This window comes from Acipenser ruthenus, chromosome 10 (genome assembly GCF_902713425.1).
Source record: "Acipenser ruthenus chromosome 10, fAciRut3.2 maternal haplotype, whole genome shotgun sequence".
Taxonomy (NCBI): Eukaryota; Metazoa; Chordata; class Actinopteri; order Acipenseriformes; family Acipenseridae; genus Acipenser; species Acipenser ruthenus.
Window position 1 is genome coordinate 15,647,447 of NC_081198.1, and position 13,651 is coordinate 15,661,097.

The window sequence follows — 13,651 nt, forward strand, 5'->3', positions numbered from 1 at the left end:
ACATATATATATATATATAGCAGAAAACTTTAATTATGCATTGATATTAAAACAACAAAAGTAGGGAAATGCGATGTTAGGGTTTTTAACCCTAAGCATTCCCTCCCACCCCCTTACAAGAAGTGGAAGGGGCAAGGCAACACAAGCGACCACAGACAGCCATCATCAGTTAAGACAAATAACACACAACTCTCTGCAGATAGCACAAGAGACATCCATCATCATGGTCCACTAGGTGTATGAGGTTTACTGCCATGCCTATGTAATTGGGGGGATTGTGTATATCTGGGCACTGCTTATGCAGGTCTAGTAGGAGACAGATGCATAATAGTGGCACCAACATCACACTGTACCTGATTCAGACGAGGATAGCTGCCAGTTCGTTTTAGCAACAGTCAGTGGATAAACCCGCCTACAATTCTCTGTGATTGGTTGCAAATATGAACGTTGACTGTTCAGTAATTCTTCAGATTTGCACAGCGCTGTACAGCTGCTTTTTAATGCTGGTCGTTCAGCCTTCCCTTTAGTCACAACAAATGTCATTGTACTGTAGATATGCTCGTAACACAGCAGCCTGGTATGGGAACAAATTATAATGGTCTGGGGAAAAAAAACGGGACGAAATGTGCGTACCAAGAAAGGTTCCCCAAAAGTGGGACTGTCCCGTCCAAAACGGGACGTCTGGTCACCTTACGTGTGACAAAAAAAGATTTAAAAAGATCAAATAAACACATTTCCCACTCACAAAATTGCTTAAGCTATTGCTTAAAATGCTGCTGCAGTCAGAAATCAGAGAAAGTAATTCCACGTAATAACCTCTATTTGAGGAATTAGTTCCTTCATCGTGTCCTGTGAATGCCAGTTCTTGCTTGCCAAGGTAAACAACAGAATCAATCAAGTGTTTAAGAACCTTACAATTTTTTCTTACTTGCTCATTGTGATGTATTGTATCCCTACGCTTCTGCTCATCCAGCTGACCAGCAATCCTGGTTTGTACAAAAGTTCTGAGTGTTACAGTGGCTCGCAAGTGACTATGGGGACACACACATGTTTTTGTGCTGACTTCGATAGACAACCTAAATTGCTGTAGCCAGTACTGTTCCATATCGCTTTTTCGGTACTGAACAAAAGACAGTTCCAGCAGTATCTTTTTTTTTTTTTTTAATTTACAGCTACCGGTAAGCCACAGATACCTTTCATAATGTCAATGTTGGCAGTGGCTAATCCATTCCTGTGTCAGTTCGGGTATTTGTGGTCTATACTTTTTTTTTAAACGATCTCCAATTTTTCTGAGAAAGTTTTCTTGAAAATTGATTCATAACCAAATCGACTACGATGTCTCCGTTGTCTGGTGACATATCTCTTTTTTTTAATTTGTAAAAAGCAATTGTAAATATTACTTTGAAGTTCTTAATATAATTCTCAATACCGGTCTCTATAATATTAGCAATATCGCGCAAATTCAGCTATTCTTACACTGCACACCCTGGCATATATTTGTCCCGCCTCTGCTCACTAATGATTGGACAGCTGCAAATCCAGGGCAGGTCTCTGAGTTTCCCATTGGTTAAACTCACAAGACCTTCAACTGAAATGGAGACTACCTTCCACGGTGTATGTCTCACTCATGATTGGACACCTGCATAACAATGGGGAGATCTTTGAATCTCCCATTGGTTAAATCTACTCAAAACCATCAACTGTTTATGTCCCGACTCTGCTCACTTATGATTGGACTGCCATGGAGAAAATGCAGGTCTTCTATTGGTGTATTTTATTTTATATAAAAAAAAAAATCTGCATGATTAAATTGTAAAAAAAAGAATCTGCGATCAACTGTTTAGTTGATTAATCGGTTTGATTAATCTGTTAATCAGAGTGAGAATGTGTAACCGTGTTTCCGTTTTTGTGAAAAACAAGTATAAATTGTAGCGTGTTAGTTCTGCTGCAGTACACTCTGTTTATAAGAATCACATCCGTCCTGGATGATTTCATTCTTATAAGCGGTTGATTCTTAAACGCGGACCGATATGATTACTGTGGTGCAGAATCAGTATGTTAGTATGAGAATGATAAGAGCTTGTTCCCTGCAGTGTAATGGGTTGACCACTAGATGTCACGAGTTCCTGCATGTATGCACACCCACAAAAAATCCACAGCTGCTTTTCCTTAACAAATTAAGGATAATGGTCAATTGGTTAACTGTCTGCTTGTTAAAGTTAATGGCACCTCGATAAAAAGGGCTTAGCCGACAGCTTTGTGATGGGAGTATAGAGAAGAAAGAAAGAAAGAGAAAGAAAGAAAGAAAGAAACCAAAATGCGAGTAAGAGATCTAGTGTTTGTTCCACACACAGTATTGTTTAGTTAGTGCTCCAACTCAGAGCTAGCTTTATTTTGTTTGTTTTATTAGCGGTTGTTTCGCCACCACAGTGTAAGAAAAATAAAACCAACACCGGTTTAAAACTGTAAATCAATACTCCAGCCTGATCATTTACACTGTCCTTGGCCACTCTGTCGCATTACAATTAGCAAAAGTGTGCCATCAGCAGTTTAAATATAGTATAAAGATGTCAATGGTGCTCAATCATTGAGGACAATACATCAAAACAAGTCCTCGTGGGTAAGCAGCTTATTATATGATCACGATTATGCTTACTCAAGGCTGCAGTATACTTGAGAAGCGATCGTCTCGTGAGGGTGCCTAGTTTAACTGCCCTGCGGTGTTACATGTAATGGCCTTTGATTTAAAATGACATTACAGCGCAGTATTTTACTGTCAGGACTACCACTGCATTTAAGCATCTGTGGCTTACTTATTTTCTGTTGCGATGCAAATCTCAGTTTTTCATTAAGTGACGATGCAAAGCTCTGCATCCCTCCCCCCTCCTCCTCACCGCAATCCCACTCCCTCTACATGCATATCACACAATACACTGCTGTACTCAGTATGTATTCAATGAACGTGTATTCACTTTATTGAAACACATTTTAACTAATAGAGAACACAAAAAACACACCTGCACAATGCAGTGGCGAGTCACGTCTGATTACAAACAATGTAGTGTTTCCTGCATCATTGCACGATCCACGCTGTGTACGTGCCTAATCATGCGAGATGTGATCAAATTCAAAAACAGCTTTATTGGCTGTACACGTCATTTTGCCCCGATTTTGGTTGGTATAGGAATGATTTGGTTTTGATCACTATATGCGGTTGATTCTTATATTAGTGATTCTTATAAACAGAGTGCAGTGTATTTTTTTAATTTTGAATGCAACACAGCAAGCACCTTGTCATATATTGTAGATATTTTTATTAGCACAATTGGAGTGCTGTTTTAGTGAATCAAATCAAATCAATAAAAACAATATAAACAATAAAAACAGCAAGCGAAAACAACATTTTTAAATTAAAGCAAATAAAAGCAACAGATGAAGAACTCAAACCGAATAAATAGGAATAAAACTATATAAAAAAGAAATAATATAAAGATTAAAAGCCCTATTATAAAAGTATGTTTTGAATTTATTTTTAAAAAGTTGCCAATGTAGGTGAATGGCAGTTTACTTTACAGCTGTACATTTCATTTTTAATTCCCTAAATATTTAGGTTTATTTGTTTGTTTGTTTTTTTCTCAGCAGTACACTTACTAATTAAAGTAAGTATTTTTTATGCGTTCTGTTTTCACCTTTCTGTTCAGTTTGAGAAATAAACATTGTTTTCCCTGCAACAGCTCACCCTGCTTTAGTACAAAACTCACGCTACATTACTGTTTTTCATTAAATTACCACTCTTGCTTCTTTGGCAAATCGTAGACTACCAGGAACATATTATATATCTATATATATATATATATATAATGTTCCTGGGAGTCTACGATTTGCCTGGCGAAAGATAAGGTTGATTTATTGGAGTTCACACACAAAAAAAGCTTTTTGCTGCATTACAGCCCTTCATTAAAATTATTTTCTTTATGTTAAGTTTTCAGGGCATTTTGTTAATGGCACAACATGTGCAGCACACAAACCTTGTATATTTTGATTTCCACTGTTCTTGTTCTAAATTTCTTGAATGAAACTGTTGATTTTAAGCAATTTTTTTACACAACAGTACTCAGACACGTTTGGTCACCACGAAACTGGCGTTACCGTATTCTGCAGGTGTTACTCAGCACCTCTCTCTTCACTGAAGCATTTGTATATCAGCTGACAAGGGGCTCAGCTGATATCCCGTCATGCCTTTCTTCTTAAAGGCGTACAGCCTCTATACATGAACCCCAATGTATCTCTGACAAGCACTTGGGTACATATTTTTCTGCTATCACAACAAAGGGAATATGCTTTTTTGGGAGGGGCACGTATGCATTATTCCTCTTCTATGACATTTTCTTTACAAACTGTCAAAAACTGTCAGGTGTTCCCTCATTAATGTTTCATCACAAGATTTCTGACTTCATCCTTTGACCTTTCAGGAACTTGAACTGTAACCAATTTAACTGTAAATGTCTATACTCTCAATTCCACACTCCACTCCTGGACTGAAGAGTGCTCTATGTAATCTTTTGCTTGTCTTCTTTCTTAAATGAATGGTATTGTACACTCTAAAATTCCATGGTCTTATTACTAGTTCCAAGCAGTTAAACTTTTCAGAGATAAAGACAAATCTTGTTATCCCCTTCCTATCCTTTGATACTGAGCTCCCAATTACATCGCCCCAGTTTACATGTTGGGTTTAACCTAGTGGTGCTTGTATCAAGGGTGCTTTAAACTTCTCAAAGCCTTTCTGGTCGATGTGCTTTAATGGATAAAATCTAACTCTCTTCCTTGTTCTAAATAAGTAACCATCAATCATTTCTGTAGTTCTCTGCTGAATGTCACGGTTGTATAGTTGAATGGCCACTTGGATGTTGCATTTTGGAAATCGTTCCAAATCCTAGCACACTAAGAAAAATTGCAGGAGGATAGGAACTATAGTAAAAAGAAGTAGACAATCGATAGCTTAAACTAACACAGATTAGTTTAAAAATGCCACTGATTGATATTCTAAGCATTGTGCATCTAGATGAAGTCACATTGTACAAGCAATTTTCTAATAATTGTCCCTATTCACAAAACCTTGTTTCTCTTTAGTTAAACTGTGCTTTGAAAATTGAAAATAACCTACCCTCTAACCTTCTCTATAAGTGTTTCATGAACTTGATTTAATTATTCAAAACGGCTTTAAAAAAACTGTCCTGAACAAAAACATTTTTTAAAGCAGTCGTTTTGTGGATAGGGACAAATGTTGTGATTAGTAATACAGAGTGCACCCTCGCTATAACAAACCTGTCGGGGTCCAAGCCTTTTGTTCGTTATATCGAGGGGTTCGTTATAGCGAAAGGACAAAAATGAATGACAAACTGTTGGAGATGAGATTGTGAATAAAAGTAGAATTACATTTACCTGTTCATTTCATGTATGTAGTATTCTGCCTTTGCTTTATCATCTTCATTAAAGAATTAAAACACAGTACAAAAAGCAAAAATCCCAAATTTAAGCTTTTATTCAAAATCAGTCTGACACGAATTGTTTCAAAGTGCACCAAATCTTAATCCAACATGCAAGAATCCCGAACTGAGCTTTTATTCTAAATCAACCTGACATGAAAAGTTAATCAGCTCCTCAAGTTTTTAGGGTTTTTTTTTTGGTTTTTAATCAATTTTGCTTTGCCGCATGGTTGCTCAACAAGCCCAAAGTGCTTTTTGACAACCTGTATTCACAGAGATGACTGCGTTACTACTTTTTTCAAATTATTTATTTATTTCTTAGCAGACGCCCTTATCCAGGGCGACTTACAATTGTTACAAGATATCACATTATTTTTACATACAATTCCCCATTTATACAGTTGGGTTTTTACTGGAGCAATCTAGGTAAAGTACCTTGCTCAAGGGTACAGCAGCAGTGTCCCCCACTGGGGATTGAACCCACGACCCTCCAGTCAAGAGCCCAGAGCCCTAACCACTGCTCCACACAGTTTTGTTGGAACATAAAATTATTTTCGTTTTGGATGCAAAGTTACACAGCGTGTGCTTTTTATTAAAAAAAAAACCTGACCACTGCGGAGGTGGCATCCCTTGCGTACAGACCGGGATGTTAACAGTGTGTGCTTATATTATCTTTTTTATATTTTTTTATTTGGGGTCCAAGGGCCAGGTTCGTTATAGCCCAAGGTTCGTTATAATGAAGTGCGTTATAGCGAGGGTGTACTGTATAGAAATGTTTTAAGTAAGGCCATGTCACATTTTGTAATATCCACTGCAAGTTGTAATAGGCCTTTTCAAATTGGGTTGTACCAATCATAGATTGCAATAAAGCCCAGTTTAATTTTGTAATGCAACTTTGACGCTCACATGATGTATGCAGAATACTTCCTGGTGCACACTGATAGCATAATACCTAGTTAGGTTCAGCAGCACAGTAAAAGCTTAAAATGAACTTAGCCTTGATAATCTTGGTTTCTGAGCAATTCTCCTCCTCTAGACCACCTATGGTACACCAATTCTTGGTTGTAGTTCTACCTATCAGGAGCAGCACACTGTGTAGTTTTTTGCTTTATTATACTGCACCCATAACAGTGGAATTCTTCACTTGGAAGCTGAATCTGTTGTCGCTATTAAAACCAGCCTTACTTTCACAGACTTATGCAAGGTAGCCAAGTTGGATGATGTTAATGTTTTTTATTAATTTTATTAGTACAGTAGTCCCTCACTAATATATACACTGTTGTGCCATACATTTCGATATATGCCACACACAACTGTGCCCCAATCATGGGGTGAAATTCTGCCAGTACTCACCGGTACTCAGTACTGGGCACCGGGACATTGTATCTGCTTTTCATCCAATGTGCATGCATTCCATCCACTCTTACAGTCTCATCACAGAAACTAAACAATCATTAAAATATTCTCGAAATGAACCAATGACAATGGATGCGCTATTTACCTTAGTTCTTGGCAACAAGATCATGAGGAGGTGTGACAGAGTACACCCCGCCCCTGTATTATTATTTGTATATATGTATGTTTTGTATTGTTGTTGTTGTTATTATTATTATTGTATTTGTATGCGTATGCGGGCGGACAAAGCCGTCCATCCTATTCATTATTGTGAATATGTGCGGGCGGTCGAGGACCGTCCGTCTTTTATTATTTACAGTTTGAGACCGGCGAAAGAGCCGATCTTGTAATATGTAGTCGTGGGGATGGGGTTAAAACCCCTTCCCTAGAACTCTCGTGGGAATGTGGCTGGAGCCTTAATAAGGTAATTTATTAATAGGTAATTAAGGCTCAAGCCACGAATATAAAAAACCCACTCTCGACTCAGAAGACGGAGAGTGTCAGAGGCGAGACGTGATTTGAAAAGTAAGAGAGAGAAAAACAATTGCTATATACAATATACTTGTTAACGTTATTGTTTGTTTGTTTGTTTGGCCCTTGTGCCCTTTTGTTTGGTGTTCTGTTTAAATCTTTTGTTGTTTTATTTAATAAAACACTGAGCACAGCCATAGCGCTTCAGTTTCAGTGACTACTTTGTTTTTGACAGCTGCTTCCTGAACTTGACATCACCGCCCACACGCCACACAAAGCCATCTGTGACAGGAGGTTATTTGGCAGCTTTAGTCAGTTTCATCCGCCTATGGATGAAACTGACTAAAGCTGCAAATAACCTCCTCATAATCTTGTTGCCAAGAACTAAGGTAAATTTAGTCTCCTGATTTATTGTTTTTTTTCTTCTTTTAAACCTTTAAAACAATGAATATGATGGAATTTTGAAAACATTTGTCTGGGGCACGTGAAATAAAATTGGTCAATAACATTGTCGGTACCTTCCCTGATCGACGACTAATTCTTTAAGAAATGGAAAGCAAGATGGTTCATTAAAGAATGACATCTGAAGTAAATTTACTGTTATGAAATGTTTAATTTAGTCTCCTGATTTATTGTTTTTTTTCTTCTTTAAATTTCTTTTAATGTTTACACCTGGCTGCACATATGAGTACCTGCATTTTTTGTTGAGAATTTCACCCTTGATCCCAATGATAACCAATGAAGTATGTCGATAGGTCACTGAGTTGAAAACAGACACGCTGAAAACAACCAAACGGTTGTTATACTGACACTAAACACGAAAACTGAACAGAACAGGTACAAGTTGCCTACTGAATTGCTAAAAGAGGGCATATAAACTCATACCCTACAGAGTTTAAACTAGCTGCTATCAAATGGTTGGAAAATATTCATGTAATTTTATGCTGTACTGTAAACTTTATATTATAAAATGTATTGTTAGAATGCTGCATGCTGATTGGTCAATTCAGGGTTACAAAGCCGTGACAATTTCAGATTAAAACAAAGCTAAGTATGCCACTATCATGGGCTTTCCATGCGGGTGAATTTACAATTTACAAGTGAAATGGCGATTTGTAGCTGAAAAAAACGGCTAAAGAGAGGGATATGGTAAATCTCATTTACTTGTGTAAATGACGAAACACACGGGAAAATTCTCTCCCAGTTTCGCATGGAAACTCGCATTTCATGTGTAAATGTTAATGAGCGTGTTTATCCTTAACTATAAATATTGCAAGTGAGCAGGTCAATTGTTACTGGGGATTCCAAGACGGCCGAAAGTAGTGGCTGATGGGTGATTTTATGGTTAGCAGTGGTGTACCTTTATGATAATGCAGGCGGTTTTTTGTTTATTATAGTTTTTTGCTCTGTCTGGTCTGTCATGTTGTATATCTCTTGTGGGTTTACAGTTCTGTATAAAACCACTTGCCATGGACTGTGTTATGCCCTTGTTATAGTATTAAAGCAGCTGTTTGAGAATACCCTTGCTGTAAAATCTATTCTAAAGTTAAACACAAAGAGCAAGTCAGCTGCTTAAATGTCTAACTGAATTAATTTCCATCCTTTTTTTTATTCCAGCTATGTCCAAAGACAGCGCGTCTGCCCTCCACGTCAATAAATGTAGTTGGTGAAGTGGATGTCATGAGCCAGCTCGATCGCCCAAAACAGAGCAACAACATCCAACAAGTTGTTGATGTCCTCTCAGAACTGACCAAATAAAATTGCAAATGAATGTATTGATTATGTTTTATCTGTTTGCATCATTAATATTTAACACAACAGTAAATCCAACACAACTTAAAAGAAAGGAGAGAATCTCTGACAGCACGAGCCTCCTCAGATCGCTGCTGTCCAGTTGAAACTGGCAGCTGAGGTAACCTTCACAGTTGCCAGGTCTGCTTATAATAAGTGCAGTTGGGCTTGTTTTTTGAGAGTTGCGGGTTGGAATTTGCATAAACACCCATACACTAACATGTGTTCACTTGTTTTGGCCTTGTTTTGAAAGGCAGTGCCGCTTTATTTTTCTTGTGAGACTTGGCAACACTGGTAACCTTCCCGGTCTGTCTCACTGCCAGCCACTGATTCCTGAACACCTCATTTTGTTGTTGACAACAGTTTGTGCAAGATACAGCAGGCTGTGGCAATTTTGGGAACAAACTAATGCTGCACTTCAGTCTGTTTCACCAGTATCCGCCACCTCCCTTCCAAGTGCCCACTACCTATATTTGCACAAGCATGTTGTTGAATGCTTCCTCAGCAGCTGTCAGCCACCTGGACACGTACGGTTTCTAAGCCAGGGTAGTATACGCAGCATCACCTGATCCCCTATATGCTGTATTGCCTGAATGAAAGGATAATATATATAATGTCTTCTCCAGTTTTCAGCCATGGTGATCTGCAATACCTGTTGGTCAGTTTCATTTTATACCTCTGAGTTCATTTTTAATTAATGAGTCGTAAGATAAATTAGTCACTACTAACGACTTGACACCCCATTAATGACATCTTAAAAACAATTTGGGAAACAGCAGTAAAACACATTACACTATGTAACACAATTTTTGTTCCTGGGTAGTAAATGTTATTTCCTAATTGCTTATGCCTCAAAAGTATAGAAAATGGCTATTATTCCCCACAAACTTTGCTTTTGTGACCAGGACAATGATATTTTGAAATTTACCTATTTCCAATGAGAAAACGGGCGAATTTGTGTCTTTTCGTTCACATAAAGTCAGAAAAAAACAACATATGAATCCAAATTAACATGTATTTATACTAAAGTAATACAAAAATGACTACAAAAGATTTAGAAGTGAGTAGTTTTTCGAGATTTACGATTATACTGTAAATCACTTTCACGAATCAGCCCCCAAATGTAGTCTCCCATCATGTTCTCGTTATACTGTCCTTGGTAGCGGCGTTCAAAGTCCAGTATATCCTGGTGGAAGCGCTCCCTTTGCTCCTCCGAGTACGCTCCCATGTTCTCCTTGAATTTATCAAGATGAGCATCAAGGATATGGACTTTGAGGGACATCCTACAGCCCATTGTGCCGTAGTTCTTCACCAGAGTCTCAACCAGCTCCACATAGTTTTCGGCCTTGTGATTGCCCAGGAAGCCCTGAACCACTGCGACAAAGCTGTTCCAAGCCGCTTTCTCCTTACTAGTGAGCTTCGTAGGGAATTCATTGCACTCCAGGATCTTCTTTATCTGTGGTCCGACGAAGACACCGGCTTTGAACTTTGCCTCAGACAGCTTAGGGAAGAAGTCTTGAAGGTACTTGAAGGCTGCCGACTCCTTATCTAGAGCTCTGACAAATTGTTTCATAAGGCCCAATTTGATGTGCAGTGGTGGCATCAGCACCTTCCGGGGGTCCACCAGTGGCTCCCACTTGACGTTGTTCCTCCCCACAGAGAACTCTGTCCGCTGTGGCCAGTCCCGCCTATGGTAGTGCGCCTTGGTGTCCCTGCTGTCCCAAAGGCAAAGATAGCAGGGAAACTTGGTAAAACCGCCTTGGAGACCCATCAGGAATGCCACCATTTTGAAGTCTCCTATGACCTCCCAGCCATACTCATCATACTTCAAGGCGTCCAGCAAGGTCTTGATGCTGTTGTAATCCTCTTTGAGGTGCACCGAGTGAGCCAGGGGAAGAGACGGGTACTTGTTACCATTATGGAGCAGCACGGCTTTGAGGCTCCTGGATGAGCTGTCAATGAAGAGGCGCCACTCATTCTGGTTACAGGCGATTCCGATTGCCTCGAACAGACTGGTCACATTGTGGCAGAAGCAGAGCCCATCTTGACGGGTGAAGAAGCTGGAAAAAGGTTGGTGACGCTTCCTCTGATCTGCGACTTGCACACTTTCATCCAACAAGTTCCACTGTTTCAGCCTAGATGTCAAAAGCTCGGCATTGGACTTGGTGAGACCAAGATCTCTAATCAAGTTGTTGAGGTCTTTTTGGTTGGGGTAGTATGGGTTTCTCTCCTCAGCTCCACCTCATCTGAAATTGTCATCTGGATCTACAATGTCTTCCTCGCTCTCTGACTTGCTGCTGTCTTCTAAAGACGGCTGCTCTCTCTCCGGAGGAGTGGGTACAGGGAGCTCATGGCAGTGTGGCACCGGGGCGATGGATGAAGGAAGGTCCGGATACGTGATAGCAGGTGCATTCTTGCCTGACGTTTGGAAGGGTCCACCATGCAGAAGTAGCAGTTGCTTGAGTGGTCAGTGGGTTCCCGCCAAATTCTTGGGATAGCGAACTTCATGGCTCTCTTTTCCCCTCTGTACCATCCTACAAAAATACATTTATTTCACCCATGGCTAATGTGTAAGAGATTCTCGCAACATTTTGCATATATGATATATTTTTTCAATAACATTGAAAATTGTAAAACATTTTAAAATGAAAAACTTTTACAATTTTAAAAATTTTAACAAATTTTATAACATAAAATTCCAAGCAACAATTGTCAATCTTACCTTCCAGAGTTTTTTTGCAGTGCTCGCAGTTGAAATGAGGTGCCCAGGATTTGTCTTGATCCCCGACAGGCATGCCGAAATATGCCTTGTAGGCCTCACACATCTTAGCAGATGCTTCCACGGAGTACTTTTTCGCTCTTGTCTTGATAAATTGGACGCAGACATAGCAAAATGTGTCTGCCGGATGCTTGCAGATATGTATCCACTTAGGCAGCTGGAACTAAACTGAACTGGTGGGCTTAAGGCCCCTGTATTTATACTACTATTTATATTACTGGAAAGTTCTAGAAAGTTCTGGAAGTTACTCCAAGTTTACTCAGCACTGAATCTATCTGGAATGTTCTGGAAAATAGGTACATTTCAAAATATCACTGTCCTGGTCACAAAAGCAAAGTTTGTGGGGAATAATAGCCATTTTCTATACTTTTGAGGCATAAGCAATTAGGAAATAACACTTACTACCCAGGAACAAAAAAAAAAGAATGTGTTACACGGTGTTATTAACCAACCAGGCACGAGGTATTTTGCTTTATTACAGCAGCTTAGATTCACTTGTGTACTAGTTCTTTGTGCATGGAAACCAAATTTTTACAAAATTTCACTAGTAATCTTCAAAAATAATGAGTACTTTATGCATAGCTAATTTACATATCAACCCCCACTTTTCCCATTCATTTGTATGACGTCGGGTGAAAAGCCTGGTTTACTCAAGTAAAATGGAACAACAACAAAAATGTCACGCCGATTTATACTTCAAGAGTCAGCTTTGTGTCCAGTTGCTTCACTGTATAAAATAAATAGATACATTCTGCTTGCCTTTTAGTTTTATTTTCATTGCAACAAAACAAAACAGAGCGCCTTCAATTCTTCCGATGTATGCTAGCTGCAGCAACACTCTGCGGAAATCTCTGCGGCATCGCCAAGTAAACAAATATGATTATACTTCTTAAATGCCTTTTTTCAATGCTTCAATTACTGCTGCAAATGACAGTTACTTTAATGACTGTACACTTAACGTCAATATTCAAAATAATGTCTACAAATGTACAGAAACGCAACTAAGCAAGCAAATTATAAAAAGTTATTTAAAAGTTTTTTGGTTATTTAAAAGTCCTTATTTAAAAAGTTGAAACTCAAAACAACAAAAGAGAAAATATTGTGAATATTAAAAGTTCATAGGAACTATTTTCTGTTGTGGAAGGTTATACTTCAAATGTGTTAATAAATATTCAGAAACTGTATCAATTCTCTTTTCTGTGTTTATAAAAAATTTGGTAAATCTGTTTTATAAAAGCAATAAGGCACTTGAGGGGCGTGGGTTATCGTGGATATTGTCTCTGCTTGGTTGGTTGCAGGCTAACAATGCACCAAGCAGTGACAATATCCACGATAACCCATGCCCTCTCATGCTTTATTGCTTTATTATAGGCTACTGTACAGCTCTAACATTATTTCAATTTCTTATATAATGTAATGTGTACAGATTATTTCAGTTCAGTGATTTATACATTTAAAATAAATAAATGCATACATCATTTAAAATACTTTTTTTTTTTTTAAACCAGACACCTCATTATTTCAGACAACCTATCTGACCCCAGACATGTCTGGTTTACATTACTTACTTATAAAAGCCACTTTAAACCTCTGTCTCTATGGTTTTATATGGCATCTTGATTATTATTATTTTGTTTATTTAGCAGACGCCTTTATCCAAGGCAACTTATAGAGACAGCTGCAGAGTCACTTACAATTACGTCTCACGAGAAAGACAGAGCACAAGGAG

General features: G+C 38.5%; 1 protein-coding gene across 2 annotated transcripts in view; it reads right to left on the minus strand.

Moving 5' to 3' along the window:
- Window positions 1-13,651, minus strand: part of LOC117413023 (neuronal growth regulator 1) — a 241,525-nt gene that overhangs the window by 114,274 nt on the left and 113,600 nt on the right. The gene's annotated exons all lie outside the window — the stretch shown is intronic.